This window comes from Trichomycterus rosablanca, chromosome 20 (assembly GCF_030014385.1).
Source record: "Trichomycterus rosablanca isolate fTriRos1 chromosome 20, fTriRos1.hap1, whole genome shotgun sequence".
Classification (NCBI taxonomy): Eukaryota; Metazoa; Chordata; class Actinopteri; order Siluriformes; family Trichomycteridae; genus Trichomycterus; species Trichomycterus rosablanca.
The window spans coordinates 13,306,647-13,320,924 of record NC_086007.1 but is presented as its reverse complement, the minus strand read 5'-3'; the positions used below and the strand labels follow the sequence as shown (position 1 = coordinate 13,320,924).

The 14,278-nt window shown below is 41.3% G+C and overlaps 1 protein-coding gene across 7 annotated transcripts in view; it reads right to left on the bottom strand.

Annotated features, from left to right (window-relative positions):
- The window catches only part of msi2b (musashi RNA-binding protein 2b), a 451,597-nt gene that overhangs the window by 50,525 nt on the left and 386,794 nt on the right, over positions 1–14,278 (bottom strand). The gene's annotated exons all lie outside the window — the stretch shown is intronic.

Genomic DNA, 14,278 nt, shown 5'->3' with positions numbered 1-14,278 from the left:
AAGACTTGTTAATATGAAACTGTGATGTCTTTAAAGTTAAATAAGCTAGCTATAAGATTGGTGTGTTAGCAAATCGGTTGACAAATCATGACAATTTGCATCCCTAGCTTTAATTCCATGATTTTGTGTTTTAATTACAGTAATTGCCAATATTTGCTTGTTGCTTTATTTGAGTCTTATCTTGTGTCATCAGTCAGTCAGCGTCAGTTATGTGGTGGAAAAAAAACCTTCATTAAATACCTCAGAGACTGGATTATGCGTAGAAAAAGAAAAAGAAGACTGCAGAGAAGAATCACACTGACGAAGTTGGAGAGTGTGATAAGAAGGAAAGAAAATAATCACTCTTTATACTCCCAACAGTTTTCTTGCTTTCTTAGCTAGAACATAGGAACTGGTCTAAACCAGCTAGAACTGGGTTTTGGAGGTCAGAACGTACACCACTTTCCAGTAACATTCCACTATAGTGATATTCTTGGAATATTGGAATATGACTACTGGCAATCATGCCCTAAGCATATCTACATGTTTTAAGTATCCATTGATTATGTATTGATGCTTCTAGTGTACATTAACATTTTTCTCCCATAGTTACTAGTGTGACAATTCATAATACAATACTATACAGGTCATTGGGTTAAATTATGTTCCATGTTGAAGACTCATTTTCCCTGATTTTACAGTTGTGAATGAATACAATCCAATCTATTGAGTAGTAAGAACCATGCACAAGGCCCCCACCAGTGGTAATCTGGCAGTAGTGGGGCTTGAACCAGAAACCATCTGATTGCTAGTCCAGTACCATAACCATTTAGCTGTATCATTAAATTCCCAAGTCCTTCATGATTTTTTACACGTACTCTCAAAAAGATCAACACGATGACTTTAAACTGAAGAAATTGAAGCAAATGGCAGAGGTGAGTGGAAAGTGAACAGAAAATAAGAAAAGAAAGAAATACTTGGTGGATCAATGAGAAAGCAAAGACAGATAGCGTAAGTTTAATCTAGCTCTATGCCAGTTCTGTCACAAACTATTTCTTCGCAGTGTGATTTGCCGCCTGCGGGTACCGTGGGATCTCTGCGAGAGGAAATTCTTTATTTTCACTAAGCTACAGTGGACTTAATGCACTCTTTAGCATTTCTGCATGGATTGCTATAGCTTCATTCCGTGCTTATCTGCCAAGAGCACACAGCAGAAGGCTACGAATGCAGAAGGGCTTTAAAGATACGATGACCAGATTTCAAACGCATTTTGAATTTTTAGGAGCTCGGCAATCCTGTTAAGTGCAATAAAACTAGCGGGCGTCTTAAGGGCATTACCAGTGTATTAACAGAATGATGTTCTGTAGGACAGCCAAAGGGAGTCAGAGGCAGAAGGGGCACAGCTGGAAAGGGTGGGCACTAGATATTATATACTACATGATTGCCATATAAATTCCACTGCTTTGGTTAACAAACAACCCCATCGAACAGTAGAAAAAAGACAAAGCACAACCTGAATTAGGTGCCAAACCATCAAAGAGTGTTTTATGTACTTATTCATTCACTTATTTACACCTAGGTGTGATTTTGGGAAATGGAAGGAAAACAAACTACCTAAGTACCCTAAGGAAGGACACACTGACATGGAATACACCTGAATCTTTTCCTAATATTATTTACAGTAGATAATCTCACTCACTTTCTTAACCACTTATCCCAAAATGGTCATGGGGGGTGGGGAGGGGGGGGGGTGATCGGTTGCTGGAGCCTATCTCAGCTTTTCAATGTGGGCAAGGCACACAGTAACACCCTGCATGGGGTGCCAGTCCATTGCAGAGCAGACACACATACACACACACATACACACACCCCCATTCACCTACAGGTTAATGTAGTGTCTCCAATTAACCTGACTGCATGTTTTTGGACTGTGGGAGCCCACACAGACACGGGGAGAACATGCAAACTCCGCCCAGAAAGGACCCGGACCACCCTGCCTGGGGATCGCACCCAGGACCTTCTTGCTGTGAGGCGACAGTGCTATCCACCGAGCCACCATGCCACACACAGTAGATAATGAACAACTAATTTATTGCAATTTCACATTAAAAACATCTCTTTTTTTGTTAATAACTGATTGTTAATTCTCTCACACAGTTTGGCACAAAGTATTGGGCCATGACCTATTTTAGCTCACGAAGTCTGATCCTTTGGTGAATCCTCCTTTTCTATTTAATCATGATACCCTTACCTATTACCAGGTCACCTGCTTATTGTGGAATGTTTCAAAATGGTGACACAAATTTTCTATAACTTTTTCAGTTTTATTTTGCCCCATTTAAATTTTTTTAAACTAAAATTCATTTTTTGAACATTTGTCAGGTAAATAAAGGTTTAAGAGAGTTAACAAATCACAGAATTTTGTTTTTATTGCATTTACAAAGGGTCACAATAGATTTATAAAGTATTTGCACACCTTGGCTGCGTCCGAAATCGCATACTTCCATACTGAACAGTACGCGATAGCAGTACGCGAGAGCGGGTAGTGTGTCCGAATACGGAGCATTCATTAATCAGAACGCGAAAAGTACCCGGATGACCTACTGCTTGTGCAGCCATTTTTGAGTACGCAAACACAGCACAACTGCGATCCAATAATCTATCCCATAATTCACCTGGAGCTGCAAAGGCTTTCGAAGCGGAAGAAGAAAGATGGCAGAAAGCGGAGAGTCGGAGTTAGACCAAAATTGAAAACTTTATGAATAAGTACAACCCTAAAAAAAACATTATGAGTAGCTTTGTGGAGTTAATTTTGTCTGATTTAAAAATTGTTCTAACTGTGGTGATGTGATGCCTGCATCACGTGACTCTGGTAAGATGGCGAATGTAGTGCATACGAGGTCGCGTGCGTACTGCACACTGTACTGAAAAAGCTTACTGCTTTAACGGCCGAGCAGTGCGCACTGACTCAAATATAGAACGTACTGTGTGTATGCGTATGCGATTTTGTAACTCTTTGGGCCAAAAAGGAAGCACTGTGACTGGTGGAAAACAGACACTGCACGTCAACTGGTTTCTTGATGGTAAAATATGGTGGTGGCAGCATCAAGCTTTTAGGGTGCATTTCAAAGGAAAGGACAAAGAGATTAGTATGAATTAAGGGACAACTGAATGCAGCAAAAGAAATCTGTGTTTTAGTCTCAGCAGAGGTGACGTCAACACATTCAAGACTGGCTGTGTCTGAAGGGAGTGAGGGCCGAATCCCTGCTATCCTGTCCAGGGTATTTCTGCCCTGCATTGAGTGTTTCTGGTTGGAACTGGACCTTCTGCAACCCTGATCAGGAAAACCGGATGAGGAAAATTACACACTTATTTATGCCACAGCTTAACTGTACCATGCCTGAAAGCATCATGCTTTTATCCAAAGCAACTTACAATTATGTATCAATACATTTAAGCGACTGAGGGTTAAGGGCCTTGTTCAAGCGTCCAACAGTAGCAGGTTGGCAGTGGTGGGGCCTGAACTGGCAACCTACTAATTACTAGTCCTGTACCTTCACCACAGAGCTACATTGTGTTGTAGTGTTTATCCTTTGATTTATTTATGTTTCTTTTATTTGTGTGTGTGTGTGAGTGTACTGCATAATCAGTACAGCACTTAAACCTACATGCACAAATCAATGAAATGTTTAGAAAAATGTATAAACATTCACTATAGCGTAACCCTTAGCATGAGGATCGTTTCTCCACTCTCTGCCATCGATTCTACCGCTCTAAAAGAATTATGAGACGCCGGTTCACTCGTTAGTTAACACTCTAAATCAAAGCAGCAAGACTGTATTTATAGATGTGCAATTAGGCTTCCCGTAGCCCGACGCAAAACCTTGTCATAACAGGAACGGCAGAGCGAAACAACAGCAGATGCTGCCGTGCCGCTAACAGCCGCTCATGTTACTGGACTCGTGAAATCTATCCAAAGCAGAAGAGTAGCGTGTTAGTCCATGACTAACATCGGTAGCACAACAGTGATTATGGGAAAAAGTTACATCTGTATAAAACTTTGGAGTCACTTAGGGAATTACTATTAAATTCATTTTCTAATAGTCATAGTCATGGTGAGTTATGCTTTAAAACTCAGGTATCAATCACATGCATAATTCATATTTTGCTATAGTATGCCTGGGGTGCCCAGACAGCAAGGGTGATTTAAGAGGAGGCCCAGACGAGACCTGTTTTACTGGCCATCTATGTTGTTATAATCAGATTAGGCGTCTGGGATTAATTGTTTGCTTCCAAGTGCTATTTAATTCACCTTAGGCATCTATTAGTCCCACGAATGAAATATGTTTCTTATGAAGCAAGAATGAGAAGACAAATTGGTGTGTACAAATGTTCGTGTGCAAACAACCAGACATAAATAAAATAAATAAGAAGACATTAAAACTTAAATACAGTGGTAGCCAAAAGTCTGGGGCGACTAGTGAACATGCTTCTGTTTAGCATTTTCTCAATCTTAATAGAATGCTTCTTTTTTTTTTTTCATTACAAATCATATCATCAGCATTAAAATATGAGTGAAAAGTTTATTTTAATGTTTTATCACCACTATATTCTGGTCAGGGTTGCTGTGGTTCCACAAACCTGAGCTATTCCATACGGTCAAAAACGTACATAGAATTACATCTAATTATTTACAATTAGACTGTGCTGAAACATGGGTGGGTGGCCCGGTGGCTTGGTGGGTAGCGCTCTCGCCTCACAGCAAGAAGGTCCTAAGTTCGATTCCCAGGTCCTTTCTGTGTGGAGTTTGCATGTTCTCCCAGTGTCCTTGTGGGTTTCCTCCCACAGTCCAAAAACATGCAGTCAGTCTTGAATTCGCCCTAGGTATGAGTGTGTATGGGTGTAAATGTGTGTATCTGTGTTTGCCCTGTGATAGACTGGCAACCTGTCTTGCTTTTCTGGTGCCTTAGATAAGCATTCCCTAATAATTCGGCATTTCTAGAAGTGTGTGGCAGCACATTGTCCTGTTGGAAGAAGCCAAACTCATCAGAATGGGTCAGAAATGGAGCCACACGTAGCATTGACTTGTCAGAGGTGTTTGTAGATGTACCAAGAGTCCCGTGTAATGCCAGCTAAACAAAGCCTGTACCATTATAAAGCCACTACAGCCGCTACAGTCCCCTGTTGTACCACCTTTTCTGGCACTTCAGTGTACATACTATTAGATAGTAAGGTCTTTGTAAAAATGTCAAAACACAATTATAATAACCTCTGACTATGTAATAATCCAGTGTATAAAAAGTTACGATAGTTGTGTGTGCGTTCACACACATTCATGTCACCAAAAGATGGAAAACCACTTAAGCACCTAAATCTGACATGTTCAAACATCATAATTAAATATTATAATTCCATTGAACAATGAAGGACATCCACTCAAACTCTCTGTCAAAGTCATCATTAAAATATAAATATAATTATACAGCAGCTCTCTAATTAAAACGCACATCTTCGGCAGCGGCGGTCCATTCATGATTGAGAGCCAATAGACAATAAGAGGGTGACACTGGCAGATGGCCGGGTTCAGATAGAGAAATGAATTGTAATTAGCCTTGTCTCTTATGGGTTGCCTCCTATTCTTCAACGCAGACGCCCACCCCCAAACCCTGATATTAGTGGCCTTAACGACCTTTCATGTGCTGATAATGACTAATCAAAGCAAAGTCAGGAATAAGATTAGCAATACAACAAAACAATAAGGCTGATTTGCTGTAGAGGTAACGAAGAGAACTTACATCTTCATTAAACTGTTTCAGCATTCAGGCAGCAATGGCGTCTTCTATAAGTTTGATTTCTAATAAGCAGACATTATTTATCTAGACGTTACAGGGCCAAAAGTGTGTGAGCAGCTGATCATATTCAAAAAAACATGTAATGTGGAGATAGTTTCTCATTCCTGCTATAAGTGTGTGCAGACACAATCACATTAGTAGGGTCAGTAACTAATTGTGCAGGAGGGCTCGCAATTAGCAATCCAATTAATCTCAAAAGGGGTTAGGGTTAAGGTTTTGTAAATGTCCCTCAGTCCTTCCACACCAAATCATTTCCATACAAAGGCATGTTTGACTGTATTGACACATTCTTTAAATCTTTTTAACACATAAACATTTTGTAAATGTCAATAAATCGATCTCCGGGTCAATGTCAATAAAACGATCTCCAAGGACCTGAAGTGGGACAGCAACATCAACTCCATCATCAAGAGGGCTCAACAGAAAATAGACTTCCTGTACCAGCTGAGGAACTTCAACCTACCCCAAGAGCTGATGGTGCAGTTCTACACAGCCATCATAGAGTCCATCCTCACCACATCCATCACAGTGTGGGGCAGCGCTGTCACAAAACATGACACCAAGAGACTGCAGCGCATTATCAAGTCTGCAGAGAGGACCATCGGTGTAAAGCTGCCCACACTGCTGGACCTGCATGCCTCCAGAACCAGGAAGCGTGCAGAGAAAATCATCACTGACCCGTCTCACCCTGGCCATCACCTGTTTCGGTGCCTTCCATCAGGCCGACGCTTCAGCCACATGAAGACCCGAACGACCAGGCTACAGAGAAGCTTTTATCCAAACTCCATTACGCTCATGAACAATTGAACACTACTGTACTGTTAATGCTCGGGACACTTGCACATCAAAACTACCTGTTTAATTTATGTAATAGCATACACAGGATTTTCACTTTTACTTCCATTTTTTATTTATATATTTTTTCTATTTTCTATAGTTTTTATATTGCACAAAACTGCACCTTTTTTTAAAACCACAATGTAAATTGCACATGCTAAATGTTTACAAATGTTTTCTATGTTTACGGGTATGAATGTGTGTGGAAGGAGAGTGTGAGCTGTGTGAATAAGATTGTCTTTACTGTATTTTTCGTGCACTGCAAGCATCTGTGTAACCAAAAACAAATTCCTTGTATGTGTGAGCATACTTGGCCAATAAAGCCTGATTCTGATTCTGATTCTAAATGGTTTCAATTAACTAATGGGCCAAGCCTAAACAATTTAACCTCCAAAAATCCTACCTTTCTTACAGTACAATACAAAGTAACAATAGACAGGTAAATTGTGGGTTGATTTGTTGTTACAGTTTTAACCTATAGTTATTCACTCTCCACTTTGACTCAGATTTAAGCCTACATAGTCACTAATACAAGTGGAATATCAATTGTCTTTTTACTTTCTTTTAATTTTTACTTGGGCCGTACTGCAAGATCCAAACAAGGTATAGCAGTTTAAATTAAAAACCCCTGCGAGTCAAATATAGTTTTCCTAATGAAAATCAAGATGGATCTCAGGAAGGACTGTCCAGGGTATTCTTAGTGTCGCTTTACAGTAAGAAGGTCCTAGGTTCGATGTTCTCCCTGTGTCTGTGTGGGTTTCCTCCAGGAGCTCAGTTTTCATGCAAGTGAGGTGAATTGGAGATACAAAATTGTCCATGACTGTGTTTGACATTAAAAACTTGAACTGATTAATCTTGTGTAACCAGTAACTTCCTGTTCTGTCATGAATGTAACCAAAGTATGTAAAACATGACGTTAAAATCCTAATAAATAAAATAAATAACTCATACTTGGGCCATATAGCAAGAGTAAGGTAAAGCAGTTTAAATTTAAACTCTTGCAACAGGGCGCTCAGGTGGCGCAGTGGTAAAATACGCTAGCACACCAGAGATGGCCCACTACTGCTGGGATCCAGGGTTTGAATCCCTATTAATGGTGTCAGTTAGTTGAGCGTCAACATACAAAAATGATAAACTGGAGTCCTGTCCTGTGTGTGTTACTTCACTGAGCCCAGTAATTCTGTGAAAACTGGACACACAGCAACCCTGACCAGAATAAAGCAGTGATAAAACATAGAAGAGGATGAATAAATGCCACCTCAAGTAAACCCCATCACGTTACCTCATACATATGTAGACTAGGACAAGTCCAGACCTGTGCAGTGGATCGAGCAAGCCCTAGTAAGAGATTAACTTTGCTGAAGTGAGAGTAATTAGGTGGGTTAATTAATAGACTGTGCTAGCTCGTTGTTTTGCATTAACGGTGAAAAACACCACTCAGGAGTAGCTTAGCAGCATCAAATCAATTTCATGGAGTTTTTATTACTGACGAGATAAGCTCTCCATTTTTTTTTTCCAAAATTCTTCCAGCCCGTTTGTCCTGTCAGTAGCCGTGCTCGTCAGGGCCACCATGGCCTGGAGAGAGAACTAGGACACATCTGTTCCACCCTACAGCCTTGGAGGGGAAGAAGTCCTCCTCTACCCTATCTCACACTCTGTCTATTTCTTTTTCTTTATTTTTTCTTTGGCTTTTTCTCAGAAGCTTTTCACATTTTTCCATTTTCACATAACAGCTGCTGACCTGGGGGGTGCAGGCTTGTTCATACAACAGCATTGAGCAGACCAACGTGCTAGTAGGAGGACACTACAGTGCCATTATGCTCTTTCAGACTCCTGGCAGTACATGGCTATGGCATTATGAGAGCTTAATTACAATTTCCATGTAAATAGTCTCTCTGTTGCACCAACGTTGAATATGATGGGTATAATAATAACTATCCCGCCAACTAGTACTACCTACTAAAATTAGTTAGGTATGGTGATAATATTTATTGCCCTGGTCGTTTCATGCTGTCGAGTCACACTATCATGACCACCAGCTACTAACCAGAGTGGGCGGCACTGTGGCTAAGTGGGTAGCACTGTCGCCTCACAGCAAGAAGGTCCTGAGTTCGATCCCCAGGTGGGGCGTTCTTGGTCCTTTCTGTGTTGAGTTTGCATGTTCTCCCCATGTCTGCATGGGTTTACTCCGGGAGCTCCAGTTTCCTCCCACAGTCCAAAAACATGCAAGTGAGGTAAAATTGGAGACACTAAATTGTCCATGACTGTTTTCGATATAACCTTGTGAACTGATGAACCTTGTGTGAAGATAAACTACCGTTTCCTGTCATGAATGTAACCAAAAGTGTAAAACATGACATTAAACAAACTAACCAGAGTAACTGCTGTGTGAAGCACGGACAACAGCTAAATGGACTGGGAGTGACTCTTTGGTAGGTTGTCACAGGTATCTGGAGCCATGCTGACTGCACTGCATCCCACAGCTGCTGGAGGGTGTGTGGGGAAGGATCCATAGAGCAAAGAAGACGATCAAGGTGGTCCCACAGATGCTCAATTGGGTTCAAGTCTAGGGAATTAGGGGGCCAGGGTAGTACCTGGAAATCTTGGTCATGCTCTTTCAGCCATGTGACATGTTGCATTGTCTTGCTGGAAGATCCCAATCAGCATGTTTGGGTGTACAAGATCTGCAGGGATAGATTCATACCCAAATCGGTTGAGAGTGCCTTCCACATGGATGCATGGGCCCAGAAAATGCCACAAAACAATTCCCCAGACCATAATGAATTGGTCATTATAATGTGACTTGACAGTGTATATTTTAAAACAATGACACCAGAAGAAAATCTGCCACAAATAACAAATTGGGTGGCTGGATTATTAGCTATTTTAATGTCATAATAAAAAAAAAGAATAATTTATCACCATGAATGTTTGAAGAGAAGAAAAATTGACATAAACAAAATATCTAATGCAGCGGCTGCTCAGGTTCATGAATCACGCTAGCACACCAGAACTGGAATCTTGAATACATCGTATCGATATCAGCTCTGCCATCTGGCCGGGCTGGGCGGCTACATGAACAACAATTGGCTGTCGTTCATTAGGTAGAATAAGCAGGATAGGGACTCCTCATAACTGAGCCAATTACAACCTCTGCTGGCTGATTGATGGCGTCCACACAGAGTATAAATAATGCTGATCAGGGTGTGGCTCTCCGTGCACAAAGCTGATCCGCATATGAACTCACTTCGTGCAGGTGAAAAGTTGCAGTCGGCTACTGCACACGTGTCGGAGGGGGCTTTTACAGTCTCGCTCTCCTCAATCGGGGCGGGGGTCAGCTCCAGCTTTTTTTAGGGAACCAAAATTGCTATTCCGTTGGCACCACAAATATATTTGATCGGAAACTCTATTTGTATTTGTGTACAGAAACAAAGACACATTGCCAGCATTTCTGGATAGCAGTCCAAGCATAACCTAAGCAGGACTGTTAATATAATATAACTATAAATATACTGTGAATGTTAATTAATTTAAGATCAATAACCATGCATATGCATGAGATTTATCAGCAGATATATAATTCACAGCACATAAAACAACAATTACACATCATTCAAGCTCTAAAAGAAAATCCATTAAATAATGTGAACTATGGCATCTATCGTTTGAAGAGCCTTAGTAAATGCAGCCTTTGGGAGAGAAAAGGATTAAAAAGGTTAACTCTAAAAAGAAAGAAGACGGCTAATAGAAAGGGAGGGAGCACAATCTCCACCGACCATCTTTTCATCAAGTGAATAAGAGGTGAATCATTCCTCTCTCGCAGAAGCCCTTGACTTGGATTGCTTTCAAGCAGGCCTTTCTGCCAAGCTATCAAAGAGAACCTGCACCTGGGTGATGAGGAATCTGTATCCAAGAATGCAACAGCACCATTGATGTGCTGTGAACTCCACCACGCCGGAGACTTGTGTCTGAGTAATGAGAGTGCTGATAGTGAAAGAAACACGGCTCTGGTGGCTCCGGCCTGGGAAATTACATGCGTGCGCACAGTGAGTTAATGATGACAGTTGGGCGTTTGGCTCTGCTGGGGACATGGGTCTGAATTTAACAGTTTGACATTAATTATGTTGCTTATGTAGTATGGTCCATTGCACGTCTACTCGAGTGATTCACGAAACGACAAAGGACCGAGATGAGTCATCTGAGCTGCTCGGTAAATGTACAGGGACAAAATAATAGAAACCCAGTGAGGGAAGCAAGTGATTAACCACTTTTGTTTTGGTTATTTAAAAAGTGGTAGTTCAGTACCACATGGGATAAGGGACTGAACTGGTGATCAGAAAGTTGCTGGTTTAAGCCCCAACTCTGCCATGTGCCACTGTTGTGTTCCTGAGCTTTTGCATATTGCATATTACACAGGAAAAGGCTGATTTTACATTTTGTAATGCGATTTTTACATCCGTGAATTAGGTAGGGCCTTAACTATACCATAAATGATTGCTTACTGCAATTGCTATTAGCAGCCTATTATAACTCAACTGCCCATCTTTGTCAATATTTGTGATTTCATAACCTTAAAGGCAAATTCAGAATAAAGAATGTAGGATATGTCAGCATCACCTACAAACAAGCTGTTTTTCAGAATACATGCGGCATGTCTACATCCATCACCCCACGGCTTCATCATACTCTACTCCCTAGCATTGCATTGTACCTTATTCAACAAATAACAGCGAGGGATGATGATTACCCTCGAATAATAAAGCAAACAGTAAATGAATGATTCATGCGCAAAGTTACACCACAGAATTCAGCTAGGAAAGCTCATCAGCTAGTACATACACCACTATGAATTTAATGAGTATAAGGTGCCTGGTATAAAGGACATTGAAGCTTCTCGTAGCAGGTAGAACTGTGTGAGTGCTTTATGAGAGCGTATAAAAATGCTCATTAAGGAAAATGTTCTCAGTATGGGGTTGAGTAACAGAACACAGGCTGCAGGATGCTGCGGCCTGTTGACGTGTTTTGTTCTGGTGGAATGTTACAAAGTAAGCGGCAGTACTGGATCAGAATATGTTCAAGAATTTATATAATCTAGAGTATAATGCTGGCAGCTGTGTCTTACTACATATAACGTCTTCTGATGTGGCTACTGTAAAGTCTAACTGATCTGCTAATCTGTCTGACTAAAATTTAGTTGGGAAGTATAGTGGAAATTATGCAAGTTGCTATTTAGACTTCAGATGTACACAGATCAACCATAACATTAAACCGCCTCCTTGTTTCTACACACATTGTCCATTTTATCAGCTCCACTTACCATATAGAAGCACTTTGTAGTTCTATAATTACTGACAGTAGTCCATCTGTTTCTCTGCATACTTTGTTAGCCCCCTTTCATGCAGTTCTTCAATGGTCAGGACTCTCCCAGGACCACTACAGAGAAGGTATTATTTGGGTGGTGGATCATTCTCAGCATTGCAGTGACAATGACCTGGTGGTGGAGTGTTAGTGTGTGTTGTGCTCGTATGAGTGGATATACACCTAACTGTCCCTGCTGGACTGAGAATAGTCCACCAACTAAAAATATATCAAGCCAACAGCGCCCCATGGGCAGCGTCCTGTGACCACTGATGAAGGTCTAGAAGATGACCAACTCAAACAGCAGCAATAGATGAGCGATCGTCTTTGACTTTACATCTACAAGGTGGACCAACTAGGTAGGAGTGTCTAATAGAGTGGACAGTGAGTGTCTGATCCACTCATACCAGCACAACACACACTTACACACCACCACCATGTCAGTGTGACTGCAGTGCTGAGAATGATCCACCACTTAAATAATACCTGCTCTGTGGGGGTCTTGACCATTGAAGAACAGAGTAAAAGCAGGTTAAAAAAGTATGCAGAGAAACAGATGGACTACAGTCAGTAATTGTAGAACTGCTCATAAAGTGCTCCTATATGGTAAGTGGAGCTGATAAATTAGACAGAGAGTGTAAAAACAAGGTGGTTTTAATGTTATGGCTGATCAGTGTAAAGTTAAACTTTGCTCAACTGTTTCGCGTGACAAGCTCTGCCCACTTTACGATGCTAATATTTGTTCCGCCTTGTGGCACCAGACATCTCCAGCTCTAACTGCAAATGAATGACAGTTTGTCGCTTTGTCGTGTCGCATCGCCGTTGGTTTGAACGTACGGTAAAAATGCAATTGGTTGTCACAATCAGACACTTGGAAAACAGTCAAGATATGAAACCTAGAACAAACCAAGGACAGCAATAAAATGGGGGTCTGAAAAACAGGGGCGACACATCAGTCCAGGGCGGCTCTGTCGACTGTAAAGGAACTAATACTGATACAGTAAAGTTACAGACAGGTTGTTGTAACTGCAATATTTTATGTTAACAGTCAAGTTTATGTCAGTAAATTATACATATAAAAAAGGGAATGATACAAATGCTGCTCAGACAAAAATCATGGCAGTGAAAGTTCTCCTCCAAGTATGTTCAGCTGCCCAGTAACATTGTTCATTTAGCAGAAGCCTTTATCCAAACCGACCTACAGTACTGTGACATTATACAGTGGGCCTTTCTCAAAAGCCCAACAGCAGCAAACTGGCAGCGATAGGGCTTGAACCAAGAACTTTCTGATTACTTGTCCACTACCTTAACCGCTAGGCTACAACTGCCCAAAAACAGCCAAAATTGGTAGCTGAGCCTGACCTAAAAGGCAAAAGTAAAACAGCACGCCCTTAAATGTGTCTAACTGACAGATGTGGATCAAGCTCCAATCGCACGACATGTTGGGAAGGCAGAGCTGGGACTAGAATCCTACTTTACAGAGAGCTCAGTGTCCCTCGTTTTCCTCGATCTCAGCCTCCTTGATGATGGCAATTACCAGACAGATGAGTAGCATTTCTCTGGCTGAGAGTCATGGGGATTAACCTGGAGGGCAGGGGAAAGTCATCCTCCTTTCATCCCGCTATCGAAGAGAACTCATTTAACGAAGCTGGGATTGTCCTTGGTGGTGAAATTGAGGAAAGCAAAAGCAAATCTGGCTTCAAGGCAACGAAGACAAGAGAGAAACTGATGCTAATGATATTGCACACGTTAAAATAATGCAGCTTAATAAAGCAAGGAATTAATGAGCAATTAAGTTAAAGTTGATGGAAATAGTTTGTGAACCCCATTTTCCATAAATTACTCAAGAATGTGGTACTATATCCATAGTAAGTCATAGGGGAAAAGTATTCTTTTGTCTTAACCAGTAGCAAGCATTAAACTTGTCTTGACTCTGAACACAGTAGTAAGCATTCTGAATTCTCCATACATCTCGTATTAGATCTCCTCAAGAAAAATCATGTGAGGAGCCTTTTTGGTGGAGCAGTCATGCTACAGTCTAACACCTTGAGTACTCAAGTTCAGTCTCAGCTGTGCCACTAGCAGGCATGGTCAGCCGGGCAATACAGAAGGTCCAACGTGATATTCATATGTAAGGAATCTCTGGAGGAAATCACTGCTGGCTGGTGTAAAGAAGGCTCCACGTGTTGGAGTAGGCCGGACACTTCTCAGACAGCGAGGGTGTCGTGCATATGGCAGGGGTCATCTGCATA